Here is a 16,830-nt window from a genome sequence, read left to right as displayed (position 1 = left end):
TGGTCAAAATACTGCACAAGGGTTGAACCGGTGTCAAATTTGTTATGGAACTCCAGTTAGGGTGGTATCTGTTGATATTTTTATTCACCAATTCCACAAGATAGACCGTGTAACGTCATGTGTTTTATTTCTGGCCCGTCTCCCAGAAAGTTGCGTCATTACGAGCCGCATCGGAATGAAACTTTACAAAATAAAGATATATAACCTTGTGTAAAGGAGTTACTGTTTTGTAATGCATTCATTTAGATTTTATGATTATTCAGAAACCCCGATAAAACCTAATATATCCCCTGGAGTGCCTTCACTTACCCTCACACCACTATTTGAGAACCGCTGAATTACAATAATTCATATAATACAAGAATCCATATTCTAGAGTCGCTTATCCTCACAAGGGTCGCAGGCTTGCTGGTGTCTATCCCAGCTGACTTGGTCAACTGCAGGGTGCGCAGAGATGAACAACCATTCACACACCCAACCGCACCCAAGGACAATTTACTATGTCCAATACACCTGCCATGCATGTTTTCGGAGTGTGGGAGGAAGCCGGAGTGTCCGGTGAGAACCCGCGCGGGCTCGGGGAGAACATGCAAACTCCACACAGGAAGTCCGAAGCCAGGTGGATTGGGTCCCTTTAAGGCGGTGTAAAAGGAATCATTCATTAGGTTGTTATCATTATGTGTTTATTTCTTGTCTAGGATAGCATGCATTGCTATCCTTCTATGCAGTTTTAGATCATTTCGCCCCATTCCTTCGATAAAGCTGTTGACGCAGGAAAGTGTGAACTGAAACCTCGGCCCAGCCGTTGGCGACGCTCGACTGGCTCTTTTTGTTATGTTTTGTATTGTGTAATGTTTTTCTGAATGAATAAAAAGCAGGCAGGGACGGCTGCTTTGACGACAGCTCTGAAGCAAACACGAGAGTGAAAGCCGAGTCGTCCCTTGCTGGCAAAAAAAGTCAATCTTGGTTGGTTTGAGGTACTATTTTGCTGTTTAGTGTATGGGCTTGTCTTTTTTATAGATTTCTCTGACAGGTGGACGTGCTATTCGATGCGCCACCGAGCCGCCCGAATTACTGTACAGTAATGCGGAAATTCATTTTAGTAAGTGGTACGATACAAAAATTCAAACGTAGCAAACATTTTCAATCTTTTTTCCATTTATTTCTTAAACGACTGTAATGCAACCAACCTGTACTTTTTATATTATCCTGGATTATTTCAAGTGGATCAAGGGAAATCCCATTAAAAGGGATCGGGAATGTATGCAGTATTCTGAGTCATTTTTCTTCATTTTCTCAAATCTGAATTCTGTTATTGAACCAGATTAGGGGATTTGTTTCTTAAATCCGTCTACCTCTTTTTGATGAGGCCTCGATTTTCGGGATTCATTTACTTTTGCGGTACATGACACCGCATCACCCAGATGGTGTTTTTCTAATTAACCTTGAACACTGAAGCATTGGAAGCTAGGAATCAACAACAGGTGCATTCAGAAAGTGGCTGCTTTAGTTAAAAGTGTGTTAGATCATTAACGGCCGAGCGGGAGCTGGGATTAATATTGCCGTGACCTCAGGGAGTGCAGCTTTTTGAACCCGGATGGCGAGAGAAACATCGGCACCGACTCATTTGGGTCAGGTACGGGGGGGGGGGGGGGTTGCCCGCTTTGGTCAAGATTTAGTTGACCCAAACAATAAATCTTCATTGCATTCATCTGCTTCATGTCCTTTCAGTTTGGCTAAAAATAAGCTTCACGCCGCTCCAGACGTTGATGGATGGACCGTGAACTCCTGACCCTATAAAATGTAACAAGAAAGGCTACCGCCGCACAGCATGGAGCGGGTCAGAGGTCGCCATATTGGGTTCACAAACACGGGTTTTCATTCCCGTCGCCCTCGTGTGTGACTACGCTAAAACATCCGAATCAAGCAAGTTCATTCTGATTCTGAAACAGGGTTTTTTTTTTTTCTCCCCAGAGGAAATGAAATAGAAATAGAACATTCTGCCGCTATCATAAAAGCTTTATGAGCCAACAGTTAGTTGTGGCCAAGCGACTTGATGGGACAGGAGTCATTCCTTGAGTGCAGTTTTACAGTAATACTACACTGGGACTTATCATTTCCCTATCACTCAAATTCCGCTTCAAATTTGATTTTACCTAGCATCAAAAGCCAGTAGTATTGCTAAAGCAAGCAAGAAATTGCGAAAAAATACATTTCCATTTACTGTAAATTTAAATATTCTGTTTTGATGCAACATTTTTAAAACAATACTCAATAAAATTCAGAAATATACATGCAGGCATACCTGTGCAAAAGCATGTAGACTCAGCTGCCAGAATATGCGCAGTTACAGAAAATCAAGGCAGTCCCTTAAAAAAATATCCATACTCCATTCTCCCCTGTGTACAGTTAACATGATTTAAAACAATACTTTATCAAATTCATGATTATATATTTAGGCCTACCAGTAGATGAAATATCAGAAGCATTTCGACTCAGCTGCTGAAATACACGCAATTACTGGGATCAAGGCATTCTCTTAAAAAAGACATCCACACACTTCTCACCTAACATGATTTAAAACAATACTTAACCAAATACATGATCAAATAAATAAACAATAAATAACAAACGTTCTAATGATACAAAAAAGTCTGTTGGAATGAAATAGTGGAGCATGTTGTTTCAGCAGTCAAAATACACACAATTACAGGGTTCAATGTAGTCCCTTAAAAAAATATCCACACTCTCATCTTAAGTTAAAACAATACTTAACCAGTGTGTAGTGTTAGTGACAAAAAAACACATAAAAGTACGTAGAATCGGGGAGATCAATGCAGCTACTTAAAAACCACAAACTCGACACTCCGCGATATACAAATATTGATTTAAAACAATACCTAACAACATTTAGAATTCAGATGTTAAAAAGGCTATAATGTGTTGATTTGATCTAATAGCATATAAAACTTGCATGTAAAAAGCTTAAGGTTAAAATGGGAGGACATCAGAAGAACAGCTAGCTGGCTAGCGATAGCATTAAAATGCAGCGAGAAAACACAGCGAACATTTTTCTGTCAGTTACCAGATTGACCCTGACACATTTGCTTTAGAAGTTTTCCATTGCTGCCACGGCCCGTTTTGTCACTACTTTTCCCTTGTTGTTGTTCATCTTTTTCATTAAGATTTGACCCGGATAGAATTTCCTGTTCGGCGTTTCAGCACCACCTGTGGCTTTGGTATGTAGCCGACAACCTATGAATGTGTTATGTGGATTTTTTATTTATTTTTTTGACCAAGAGTGGGGTGATTTTAACCCCTTTGCGTTATTTTGACCATTTTAGGATCATTTTCTTCCACATCATTCTTGCAGTATTTTAGCCAAGCTAGCTAGCTGCTGGCTAGCACCTCTGGTTGTGGCGCGGAAAGCCCCGTGACAACCCAGTGTAATTTATTTCTGCCATTGGAAATATTGTCTTATTGCGGCTCAAACATGAGGATAAGTAAGCAATGAAAAAGATTTTTAAAAATCTGTTACCAGGGGTCGCCAACATTGGTAGGACCTCAGACCTGTACTGCAAATAGTTTACAAGTAATAGAACAGTGTGATTTTCTAGGACATCGCTAAAGTTTAGCTGATTAATCGTGAATAATCATATATATATATATATATATATATATATATATATATATATATATATATCACACATAAACTGGTAGCCCTTCGTATTACTCAGTACGAAAGAAGTAGTTTTCTGTTTCAAAAAGGTCGGTGACCCCTGCCCTACACTATAAAAAATGCTAATAGGCGACACGAATGGCATTAAAGGAAATAGATACAGAGAGGGACAATGTTTTTCTGTTTTATGGCGATTAGATTCTCCGATAAATGACGGTTTGTTACATTTCAAGGTGAAACTGTTCAGTCCTATGCAGTTTTATGCACTTGTATCTTTTTCAAATTCTAACATACCCCTAAATTTTCTTAACATCCTGAAAATTCTTCCCTGTTGGACTTTAAAATAGAAAAACGTCTGCCTAATAATGTCCGCTTTTGCCTGTTTAGACTATCGGACACTGTGCCTAGTAAATGGTTAACCCTTATTTAGTTTTTTGATCATTTTTGGGTCATTTTATGCTCCATCACTTTCACAGTATTTGATCTAAGAGTTAGCACACTCCTGGTAGCGTGATAACTAAGTGTTTGTGCCATGTTGAAATTTAACATGTCGTCACCACTTGGGTGAAATTTCAGTTCCCTACCGTCTTCTTTCAACGCTTTTCCTTTGACGTGAAACGCCATGGATGCAATAGCCTCCACGACCCCACCACAACACAGTTATAATAATCTTAATAAGGTCCCCTTCTTTTGGCCCGCCTATTCCTGGTTACTTCCACCACAGCGGAGATGGCTGAAGCTCCCCGTTCCCGCTCATCGACACCCCGAGGGGGAAGGCAATAGGTCATCGTCGTGTGAGTTGCGCTAGCGTCTCCCCACCTCGTTTGTCTCCATCCCGCCTCCGGCGCTGCCATCCCGTCGTCGCCTGTCCCCTTCTTCAGGAGCGCGGGACGGGACGCGTCCACCGATAATAAACATGTTGGCCGTCAGGCGAGAAGACGGCGGGCGAGCTGGCCGAGGTTCGGCTACCGTCTCAGCGCCCGTCTCGGCCGAGGTGTCGGGGCGGCCGAGCGTCAAGGTGGACTCGGGGTTAGGCGGAGTTCCAATCTGTAATATCCGCGCGAGGAAGTCAAAACGCTCGGAGGCAAAAGGCCAAAGACGTCCGCGGCGCGAGCACGTGTGTGTGTTTGTCTTGGCTCGGCGTCTCGATGACTTTGGAAACGTGAAGCGCCATTTCCATATTTGTATAACCAAGAACATCCGAATCAGACGCATCATCGTCTTTATTGGCCAAGTGTGTTAAAACACACAAGGAGCTTGTCTACGATTGTCAGTCTCCTAGCGCTACAGCGATCTTCAGTGTGTGTGTGTGTGTGTGTGTGTGTGTGTATATATGTGTGTGTATATATATATATATATATATATATATATATATATATATATATATATATATATATATGCTTACGATTACGATTATGATTTGGACCATTTGGTTGAGACCTTAAGGAGGTTGGTTTTTTTTGTATTTTCATCAATATGAAAACAAAGGTTTCAACAACAAATCTCAGCAAAAATATCAACAATGCACATCTGTATGAAAATAAATGCCGACAATGTTTTGCAAAAGAGTCATAACACACCTGCATAGGTTGCTTGATGTTCCAGTTAATTTGCTCTTAATCTGAAAAGAAACATGCGCTGTTCATGTTAGCAACATATTTGGGTGTTTACATTTGTTTTAGGCTGCATTAATTTTGATTTGACGATCTCTCAAAATCCCGCCTTCATATACCGCTATTTAAAAACCACTGATTTAGAAACATAGATATGCTCTCAGTTAGGAATCGTCAATTTGATTAGTTAATGACGAGTCGTTTGATGGCGTCGACTATCAATATCCTCTCGTCCTCATTTCTCTTTTTCAAGCGACACGCGAACATTGTTTCTCTAATGCTATTGATTGCGCACCAATTGCGCGCTCAGCCTCTCAAAGCCGACATTAGCGCCTGCGTTCCCGCTTCCGTGTTTCATCTTTAATTGATGCTGGATATTGCTCCACTCCACTTCATGCACTCATTGATATGAAAAGTGGGCGTACGAAAGGTGGAGGCATACCGTTGCTACCTTTTACGGGGTTTGACCGGTCTGAGGCCGTTATGGCCGCCTTAAGAGGTTATGGATTCAAAAGGAGGATGTGTGTGAGTGCAGTGATGAGACATTAGGAGCTCTTTGTCAGATCATTACACAGACAACGAGCTTAAAGCATTGCTACAAAACATTGTGATGCACGGAACAAAAGGGTTACAGGTGCCTTTTTAGAATCATCAACCGCATTTGCTTTTATACCGTATAGATCTGTACTCGCAATTACCTAGCTACATTCTGCTAGCTAGATATCAAAATTGCCCATATATATATATATATATATATATATATATATATATATATATATATATATTAGTGCCTTTGGTCACCGTGAGCCACACATCGCGTCAACATATTGTCGGACATCAGAAATGTCTCACGCCCATCTACGATCGCTCCCCGGTGTATCTCTCCCCATCCATCAGCTGTCGGCGGAGACGAGAAGCGAGCGGACAGATGTGTGGCCGCCGTATCGCTTGGGTTTTTATCAGCTTTCAACCCTCGGCCCGACGATGATTAGAGGGGCCGCGGGGAAGTTTAGCACATGTGGGAGACGTGTGAAAGCCTGGCGAGGCCTTCAAAGCCCACCAAAGCGTCCGCATCTGCATTTACAAGACTGTGATAGCGGTTAGCTTCTACCTAAATTTCATGCATGTATTCCTATATCTGTGTACATACATATATATAGTTAGATATATAGACATAGACAGACGCTCCACTACTTGCATATGAGTTCTTTAGCTGAATTTAAGTTTTTAGTATGTGTATAAGTATAAAAAGACGAATAAATATATGACTCAGGTAACCCAGGACGAAATGGGCAGAGGAGAGTGATCAAGGGCAGAAGGTATCTGTAACGTATGTCTTAGTCGACTGTCAGTTTTCAGGCTGGGCCCTTAGGAATCACCGAAGACGCGGACCGGATGAACCGTTTCGAGTTTGGACAGGTTTAGTAGATGTTTCCCCTGGTGGGATCACGTAAAACCCTATTCTCTATTTTTCTCTACCGTTACATCACGTGACCAAAGTACAGGTAGCGCATTAGCTCAAAGACACGACAGTATCATTGGCAGCGGCGGAAATTGATTGATTGATTGATTGATACTACACAGAAAATGCTGTAAATACAAAATCTGACTTACAGGTAACTTTGTATCTCTAAATGTTCATTGGAGCATTGGTGTGTTTATATATACAGTACATGTGTTTTTTTTTTATCATTTTTGGGTTATTTTCTTCCATTTTTGCAATATTTTAGCCAAGGAATGATACATGTTGAAATTTGTCACGTCGGGTGAAATTTCAGCTCCCAAGTGTGTGTTCAATGCCTTTTCTGTGAAATTCCTTTGATGTCAAGAACAAAGGTTTGGGCGGTATATTGACCACTTCAACATCATTCTCACAGTATTTTAACCAAGGGATGTCACCATCTGGGTGAAATTTCAGCTCCCTGGTGTCATCTTTCAAAGCTTTCCCTTTGTTGTGAAATACCTTCAATGTAAAGATGAAAGATTTGGACATGGGTTAAAAAAAAAGAGATATCCTGGTTCAAACCAGGTTTTGTTGCACCCCTACTAAATATAAACGAATATTTCCTCACTTTTTTTTTCCCCCTCAGCTGACATCCCGCTCCAGGGGCGTTGATCACACACTACCCGGTTGAATGTGTCATTTTGGCAATGAATGAAATCAGGTCACCTCACATGTTAACAGTGTTAATAAAGGTTGCATGTGTGTGTGCGTATTTAGATGATTTTTTTCCTTATTTTTTTTATACCACGTGCATGCGTGTGTACGTACCTTCCGGGCATGGCCGCAGTAATGATTTACTAAATGTCAAATGAACACTAGTTGGGAGAAAACACCATGCGAGGAGGCGCGTTGGCTGGAAGCTCTTTAGCATTTCACGCCCTGATTGTGAGATAGCTCGCTCCTTTTGAGCGGCAAGCGGCGGCACGTCCGCAGAATTAGCGCCCGGGGAATTCAACGCGCGGTCACTCGCGAGTCACGGACGCCACGCTTTGAGACGCGCGACATACTTCGCCCTGTTCGGGGATGAGCTTCGGCGCGGCGGGATTTTTTCTTTTTCGGAGGCAAAAGAGCGCAAAGCATCTGCGCAATAATAGCTTTTATGAGTCGGTTCCCATCTCGGCGCGGTCTCCTGGGTCGGGCGTCACTGGCGGCGACAGCCTGATGCGAGTTGAGAGCTCGGCGTGTCCCGTCTGCGAGCTCTCAGCCTCATCCGCCGGGTCCGCGGAGACCACCGGGAAAAGGCCTATCGCCAACGCTCGACAGCCTTAATCACTCTCCCTTCGTCTCCTTTCGCATCCTCCTGGCCGCTATTCGCGCTCGGCCCCGACACCATCATTTATTTATCCGCCTCCTTCTCCGGTGTTGTTTTGCATTCAGACGCATGTTTTTTTCACGACCGGCTCGTGCGCGTTGGGGGAAACAGATGCGGCGCCGGTTGTGATTTTTTAGACGCAAAAATGGACCGGGGTGCCAGGAATAGGAGATAGAAAGGCCAAGTTATCATGCAGCTCTCTCATTCATCACCTTTGTTGACCGATTCGCTTCGTTCCCACAGCGGTTTAACCCTGGTGCGGTATTTTGGACAATCCTTGGATCTTTAGATCAAAGGCATTTCACATCAAAGGGAAGTAAAAAAAAAGAAGATGCTAGCAGGGCTCCCGATTGCCTGAGTCCCTGCGTCCTAGACGCATCATTTTGGACAGCATACTTTCGAATGTTTTTTTGACAAGAAAATATTCATCGTCGTCCATCTTCAATTTTATACAGCAAAACTTGACCACTTACGGACATTTTTGACAGCCTCGTCCGTCGTGTTTGTTTTGATCTCGCAGAAAAATCAAGAAAAGTTTACAATTACCGCTGCTCATTTTGTGAGGGAAAATTGATCGTTATGATTTTGCGTCAAAATGCCATTCATTTCATACATTACTTGAGATTTTCAGGCATTACCTGATTTCATACATCACTTGGTATCCCACATTTTATTTTGAAGGATTGTGTGGCTTCCTTACACATGTGGCTGATTGATGAAATTAGAGTAGCTTGACGATAGATCACGAGAGTTGGGCTGCTGGATGTGTAGATCAAAAAAGTTTGGGCACCCCTGGTCTGCAAGATCTCGTTTGTGGGAAAAAATACCTTCTCAAAAAGCCTTTTGGCCAGAAACAACGCAAACTCAGCAACCTTTTTCATTATCAGTGGCAAGAAAATCAGGTAACAAAGAGCCAGAAAGTACAAAAGCAAAAATGAAAGGCTTTGGAAGCTCGAGAAGAGGAACAAATCTATTCTGTTGAAATGAAACAAATGAACACAAAGTAAAAAGTAGACTTTTCGACCAAAATGGATTTATTATATCAGTGGTTGTAATATTAAGATTTGAACAGATGCCACAAGTAAATTCATTCAATTATTTTAATAAATCTCACCGTGATATTTGTCACATGACTTCTCTGTTATTGTTTTTTACCACTTTAAATTAAGTGCATCAAATAGCCTGAAAAAATATGATGCAAATCCTAGTTTTATTGTGACCTCCGTCAGATGTGGTTCAAACCGAAGTCACATGACAAAAGATCGGATATGGATCAGTTTCACGACCACAAAAAACCAAGTGGCCTGGCTCGCATTTGAAAAATTCGATTCTGTGTCATTCAAAGCGGCATTCAAAGATCAGATCCAGGTTTAGGGGCAAAAAAAAAAAAAATGGAAACGGGTCACTTGACACTGCTGTGTGAACTCGACATAGATATCGCATTTATTTGGAAGCGGGTTAGCATTATGCCCTACGTTGTGAACGTAGCCTATGAGTAGTTGAAGGGACCGGTCCAAAGTGTCACCGGGGACTTTATGTAAATGTGGGTCACCGTGTTTGGCACATGCGCTTGCTTGTGAGAGGGCAACGTGACCAAGGGGGGAGGACTAAGTGTGTGTGTGTGTGTGTGTGTGTGTGTGTGTGTGTGTGAAGAGAGCTGAGATGCAAGTTGTCTGGCAACTAGTTACAATCTAGAAGTGACAGTGGCTCTCGTTTGCGCTAATGAGAAGGACCTCGAGTCCTTTCTTCTTCCTTGACACACACACACAAGCTTTGTGCGTCACTACGGTCTCACCTGATGCACACTGACAGACTGTTGGAAGGTCGGCTTGCCTGCTGGACAGTGAGGGAATACAATTATTTGAAATGAAAGCAAGAATTCATTCATTCGCACATTGTGAGAAAAATCCTGTTTTGATGGCATTTAGATTATTTTATTTTACGAGCGTTCTTGGGTTGGCATGGAACTTAGTTACGTAGGTAGTGGAATACTACATTTTTTCCCCCAAAAACATGTCGGGATTGAATGAGTTAATTGATTAAAAGGCCCAGACCTCGACTAGCAAATTAATCGATAAATATTTTTTGATAATCGATGAATTCTTTAGAGATCTAAAATTGCCTAAATGCTCAAAATTTCAGCTTCAGGATTGGAAATATGGAGATATTGGAAATATTGTTTGGAGATTATTTAGTAAGCACAAAAGTAATCAAATACCTAAAGTGACTTATTAATTTAGTACTTTATACGCCAAAAATGTATTACTTCATTTATCTGCTACCTGCCGACCTATTACTACCTTGAGCCAAAAAACTTTACTACTATTTAAAAATGTATAAATTACTACTTTAAGTCACTGATTAATTTAGTACTTTCTTAGTACTTAATTACCCCCAAAATCTCTTACTTTAGCACTTCATTCATTTGGTACTAGTTGATTTTTTTTTTTTTTTTTTTTAATATATACGAATAAGTACCTTAGGTCACACACACATACACACACACGTGTCTTCTTTGGAGTCTCTAAAGAAAATCTAATATGGGGTTAGACCGAACGGGCCCAAAAGAGAAGGAGATGACTGACTTTTTGGTGCTTTCCGGTAAAGCCAGAAGCTATGACCTCATCATGCAGGTGTTGAGGAACATGTCTTGTTATCGCTTCCATGCATATTTCTCCATGTGTAACGTTACCTGGGGTGTGAAAACCCGTGCTGGAATGTTGTTATATGAGACAACTTTTTAAAGCTGCCTTGAGGAAGATTTTCTTTTAAGTAAATCTTTTAATGGGCGTTTTCACAATATGTAAGGTTTTGTTTTTTTTTTCCCCCGTTTGGAGCCTTGTTGAAAATACTTCCTTCTGGTGCTTGGATGTTCTGTAGTGGGAGGAAGAGGGAGTCCATGGGTGATAAACCACGGGTGCTACAAAGTTCACCTTTTTCACCGTTTGAGGTGAAAGAAGTCTTGCCAACATGTTTCTCTTGCGGATGAGTCACATCCCTCAAGCGCAAACTCATGGCTGGAGCTGAGCATTTGGCCGAGTGAAAATTCAATTACTTTCCCCGTTGTTATTCTGATATTTTATTGCTTCCGCCACAGAGCTTATTTTCACTGGCGTGGGTTGATCCCTTTAGCCGTTTGTGTGCAACATCCTGTCAACGGTTTTTGATATATGAATCGAGAGATTTGGGAGGAATTATCAGTGCCATGGAGGAGAATTTTCAGCATGTAAAATACTTAGGTTTTGCTTAGAATCCTTGTCAACATCCTAGAAACCTATGCTAATTAGCTAATGCGTACAAAACCCTAGGTAACAACATCAAAATGTTATATACATTTTAAAAATCAGGAACAATATAGTATAGTAAGTACTACATATATATAATATAAATCTATATAATTAAATTGCATCATGAATGGAAAATATATAAAGGAAAACTTTTACCGTTGAAGTGGGTTAAGGTTAGCTAGTTAAGCTAGTTTCGGCCATATTCCTTAGTAATAATTCCCGTGCCTTCATATTTTTTGATTATTTCCATAGTAATCATCTCTAGCAGTCTTTGGGACCCATGGCTAACCAATTCACGTTCGAATTAAGCATTATAATGCTCAATAAGTACGATATTGTCAGCACTCGCAGGAGCGCAAATCTTTAGCATAGCCACATCTTAAGCACACAGTGACGCTGACCAATAGCAGACCAGCATCTTATTGACGTATGAGTGCGGTGCACAGTCATACGAACACTGACCGCCAAGTTGAATTTTGGAAGTGTTTTTGATGCTGTAAGGTGGGGAAAATGCTCTAAAGAGGGGACGGACAAACTTTGTATTCCATAACGTGAAAAAAAACAAACTAGGGACACCGTAACCCATTGGTTAAAAAAGTAGCGCCTTATAGTCTGAAAAATATGGTATTGTTCAAAATATAGCATTCGTTCATTCATTCATACCTGCTCGAATTTTGTTTTTGCGGCTTATAATCCGGCGCGCCTTATCGTCTGAAATTTACCGTAATCCCTCGGGCGGCAGTTATTAATTATGACGTTATACAAGTGGAAGTCCTCAGTCGCTCGCTCCGTCAGGCTTATCTTGACTGGCGTTCACAGAATCAGACAGGTGTCCTTGGACGGTGTAGCTTTCCGCCAGCGCGAGCGATAAGACGATTTATCCAAAACAACTGTTGTCTCGCAACACAAGCGCCGCCCGCCGCTCGTCGACGCGCGTGTGCGCAAAGTGTCTCATCTTATGTTTGGAAAAGGGGCTGGAGGTTAGATTTCATCCCGATAGCAGGGAGGTGGGGCGGGGGGCAGCCATGGAGCAGGGCCAAACATATGTTTGTAGGGCCAGGAACAAAAGCACTGACACGTTAGCCTTTTCACGGAGATGACCTTTCCGCCGCTCCCGATCCCAGACTCGCCGCCCGCCGCTGTCCTTTTGTCTGCCAGCTCGCCCCGGGCCCAGATCCAGCCCAGCGCTACAATTTCTCCTCATCTCCCCAAATCTCCCTTGACTAAATGTCAGCATTACATATTTCTGCGCTCACACACAGGGATTTAATTAGTACACCGCTGTCTATGCATGCGCTGTATTTATATATTTATGTGTGTGTGCGTCTAAGCGTTAGGAGGGGCTAATGAATATGCATTAGCCACTTCAGTGCAAGGAGGCTTCCAAACCTTTCCGCCGCAGACTTGTGAAAAACCAGCAATAATGAGAGGAAGGTACGGAAAGAATTCACTTGACACATCTGCTAATGTGCGAATGCACCGGAATTAAAGAAATAAACGCAGGTGCAAAGATGACACACCGGGTCACGTTAAGTACCCGAGGCTCGAGTTATGTCCTCACGAATGTGGGTAATTTAAAGAGGGTGTTTTTTTCAGATGCGTTTCGACCCTTCGCACGCACGCAAAGTGTGTTTGAGGTCATGAAAGATGTTGTTTCGGGAGCGTGGAGATTTAAAAGAACTCGTTTTTCGAATGTGCTAACACGCTAACAGTTTGAGTCTAGCTAGCCGGTTTTGTAATGGTGCCAACTTTTTGGGCAAATGGACGTAAACCACTCTAGAAAAAACGTTTTCGATAATGCAAAAGTTTATCGGAGAATTAGTATCTCAAATGTTGACATAGTCAGCTACTTTAAAGAAAGACATTTTCAATCTTCTTATTTGCAATTTCTTGTTCCTGATTGTATCAATGATAGAGCAGCCGATACTATATGAAAGAAAAGTATTGCCCCAATAACAATACTTGGTAGCAATACTTGGTATCTCGCCGTCTAAAAAATGTCAGTCATTCAAGTCATTAGTTGAAATTTTTCATTTGATCAAAAATGTTCAAAAATGACCTTTAAGCAACTAAGCTATTCAGCTTATTTCTTCATGACAAGCGTTTTTTTCTTGTAATGATATAAAAATGTAATGTTTTCTAGGGCTGACCCATTCATCGGCAGGCTGATTTATGGATAGCGGCCGTTATTTCAATTTACCCAAAATGTTTAAATATAACTTAGGCAACTTTGCTATTAAGCTAACATTTTTACCGTGAGTACCGATATCTTGAAATAAGGTGAAGTATTGCCCCATTACTGATACTTGGTATCAGTACTCGCCCATACCTCGTCGATATTTAGTCATCCAGGTCATTTGTTGAAATATTGTAGTTGTTTTCTCATGTTCCATAAATTGTTCTCGTTGCTTAGGCACCTTTGCTATTAAGCTAACAACTTATTATATGATTATATATTATTGTATGATATATTAATCAATGTAATAACATTTTTTAGCTAATTAATCGATTAAATTGACCGATTGTGGCCAAAGTATTAAATAGTGGGCAGTTTTTTTGTTTCTTTTTTACCCAAAATATTCAAATATGACGGAGACAACTATGCTATTAAGCTAGCGCTTTTATGACATGACTTTTAAATATCCGTACATTTTGTACAGTACATATTCGTAAATATGATATTCTCCTAATTATACTTACTCAAAGACTCCCGATCATTTTTTTCATTCTGAAACTTCGTCCTTTTAAATGGATTTGTTTGCAATGCAGTTTTAAGATTGAGAACAATGATAGATTCACTGACATTTTCATCGATTAGCCGATGCTAGCTCCACTTCGCTTGTTTCTGCAGCACCAAAAAAAAAAAAAGAAAAATTGTTAATATAAACAGCTGTGCCGGTGGATACAAACAAGAGGCCATTGTTTGTTTCTGTTTGCGGAAAATGTTCATTTAAATAACCACAGGCCCGTTCTATTGTTCTTAGCTCGAGAGGCTATTCCGTGTCTAAGGGGGGGCTGATTTTAATTAGGGAACAATGATTTAATAATTCACGCTTGTCTACACTGCCCACTGACAACGTTCTCAGCCGAGCGACTTGACAGCATTAAAACAAATCTCCATTTAAAAAAAAAAAACGACTTCACACTCCCGATGCAATACGTAACACCAGTTAAACAAAGACTTTGCAATAAACATCTAGAGGTGACGCTAACAGATATGGGCCAACGCGGTCCCATGGTGCGTATTTGCGCGTGTTAGACTGTTCAAGGGCCGTCACGTCACGCTGTCGAGACGGGCCCTTATTCTCGCCGGTGTACTCGGAGAGGCTGGCACTTACCCAGTCCTCCACGGGCGCACGCCTCAGACTGGTTCCGAACTGGTTCCCTCACTCCAGGCTAGCCTGGGACCAAACCCCGCGTCGCCTCTAATTAGGGGAGGCGCCCAGGCACGGGCATAACGAGCTGATGAATAATTAGAATTGGAGGAAATTGTGCAGCCGGGGTGGCAAATCTGGAGGGACAAGTGCTGAAAACAAGGCAAGCGGCATTAAGTCTACAGTCAGTCAAATCTGTGAACTTGGCCAGCGGCGTTAACACTAGGCCTGTGTGAAGAGGAATAAAGCTCCGGCGCTGGTGGCCGGCCAAGCCCGCGCTCGCGCCCCCGGGGCCGATTAAAAGAAACAAATAGGAAGCGGGTGATAAACCAATCCACCGATCGCCGGCGATGAATAGGAATTCTGTCATGTGATAGCGCGAGATGGTCCGCAAAAGGCGAGGCGGCGTCGGGGTTTTGGAAGACGGCTGTCGGAATCCGAGGGAGTGATTGATAGACGTCTTTGGCTGCGGAAGATGCTCCCGCTTCCAGCACTCACGCGGAGACGACAGATTGAAGCCGGGGAACGTGACTTCAAAGTGGGATTTATTTGGGAGGTTCCATAACACTGATACGTAGAAATCGGGTAAAGGTACCATCTGATTTTGCAGGTGATTTGGCGTTGTTGGCCGTGAGCTCCGACTCCCACCGGGGTGAAGATCAACACCTGGGAATCCGAGACCCAAAAGGGGAGGGTGCCCTTGGGGATTAGGTCCTGCCCTAAGTGGAGGAGTTTAAGCATTTCGGGGTCTTGTTCACAAGTGAGGGCAGGATAGAACAGGAGATCGACAGGCGGATCGGTGCAGCGTCTGTACAATATATTACATTTTGGACCCGCCCCGGTTCAACATGACTAATATTGCCTTTTTTTAATTTGTGAGTGGGTTTCCATACACACATTTGGACACTTAGACACACGTCCGGGTCATATTGACCCAGAGACATTATTTCTCCAATTGAAAAATGACCTTAAAACACTGCTGAAAACAATATAAAAAAAATAATAATTTACACACGCGTAAGGCACTTTTGGGTGACTAAATATGGCCCGGGTCAAAATGACCCACGATGTTATTACTCCAGAGAAATAAACGTGATACACAGGTAGAAATTAAGTACTGTATGGCCCTTTTTTACTTAGTTTACAAAAAGACGACTGAGTGGTTTTTTTTTGGGTGACTAAATATGGCCCGGGTCAAAATGACCCACGAAGTTATTACTCCAGAGAAATAAACGTGATACACAGGTAGAAATTAAGTACTGTATGGCCCTTTTTTACTTAGTTTACAAAAAACGAGTGTTTTTTTTTTTTTGGGTGACTAAATACGCCCCGGGTCAACATGACCCATATTGCCTTTTTTTAATTTGTGAGTGGGTTTCCATACACACATTTGGACACTTAGACACACTTCCGGGTCATATTGACCCAGAGACATTATTTCTCCAATTGAAAAATGACCTTAAAACACTGCTGAAAACAATATAAAAAAAATAATAATTTACACACGCTTAAGGCACTTTTGGGTGACTAAATATGGCCCGGGTCAAAATGACCCACGATGTTATTACTCCAGAGAAATAAACGTGATACACAGGTAGAAATTAAGTACGGTATGGCCCTTTTTTACTTTTTTTACAAAAAACGACTGAGTGTTTTACCCTGAATAATTAACTTTTTTTTGGTGAGGGGGAGTCCAGACTTATAATGCCAATTTTTATTTGCCATTTGCTCCTTTAGTACTTAATTAGCTAGGGCAATTGGTTACTTGTACTTAATTAAGTACCAGCCATTTTCAGACTCATCTTCAGCCAAATTTAGAAAAAAATTGGAGAGAATTATGAATAATTAAGTTAAACACATCACCGGGTCATATTGACCCAAACACTTTATTGCTCTTCTTGAGAAATGAACTTAAAACACCGGTCAAAACAAAATATTAATTTTGCATTACACACATTTCAGACACTTTAGAATGACTAAATACGCCCCGGGTCAAATTGACCCAGGGAAGTTTTTGCTGTTCCATGCAAACAAATATAAAAGGAGGAATAAATATCTGTA

At 41.6% G+C, this 16,830-nt stretch overlaps 1 protein-coding gene across 7 annotated transcripts in view; it reads left to right on the top strand.

Moving 5' to 3' along the window:
* The window catches only part of LOC148411848 (uncharacterized), a 233,151-nt gene that overhangs the window by 109,770 nt on the left and 106,551 nt on the right, over positions 1 to 16,830 (top strand). The gene's annotated exons all lie outside the window — the stretch shown is intronic.

Source organism: Hippichthys cyanospilos, chromosome 15 (genome assembly GCF_059441005.1).
Source record: "Hippichthys cyanospilos isolate Australia breed blue-spotted pipefish chromosome 15, RoL_Hcya_1.0, whole genome shotgun sequence".
Lineage (NCBI taxonomy): Eukaryota > Metazoa > Chordata > Actinopteri > Syngnathiformes > Syngnathidae > Hippichthys > Hippichthys cyanospilos.
Note: the sequence above shows the minus strand (reverse complement) of the source record. Positions and strands in the feature narration are given on the sequence as shown.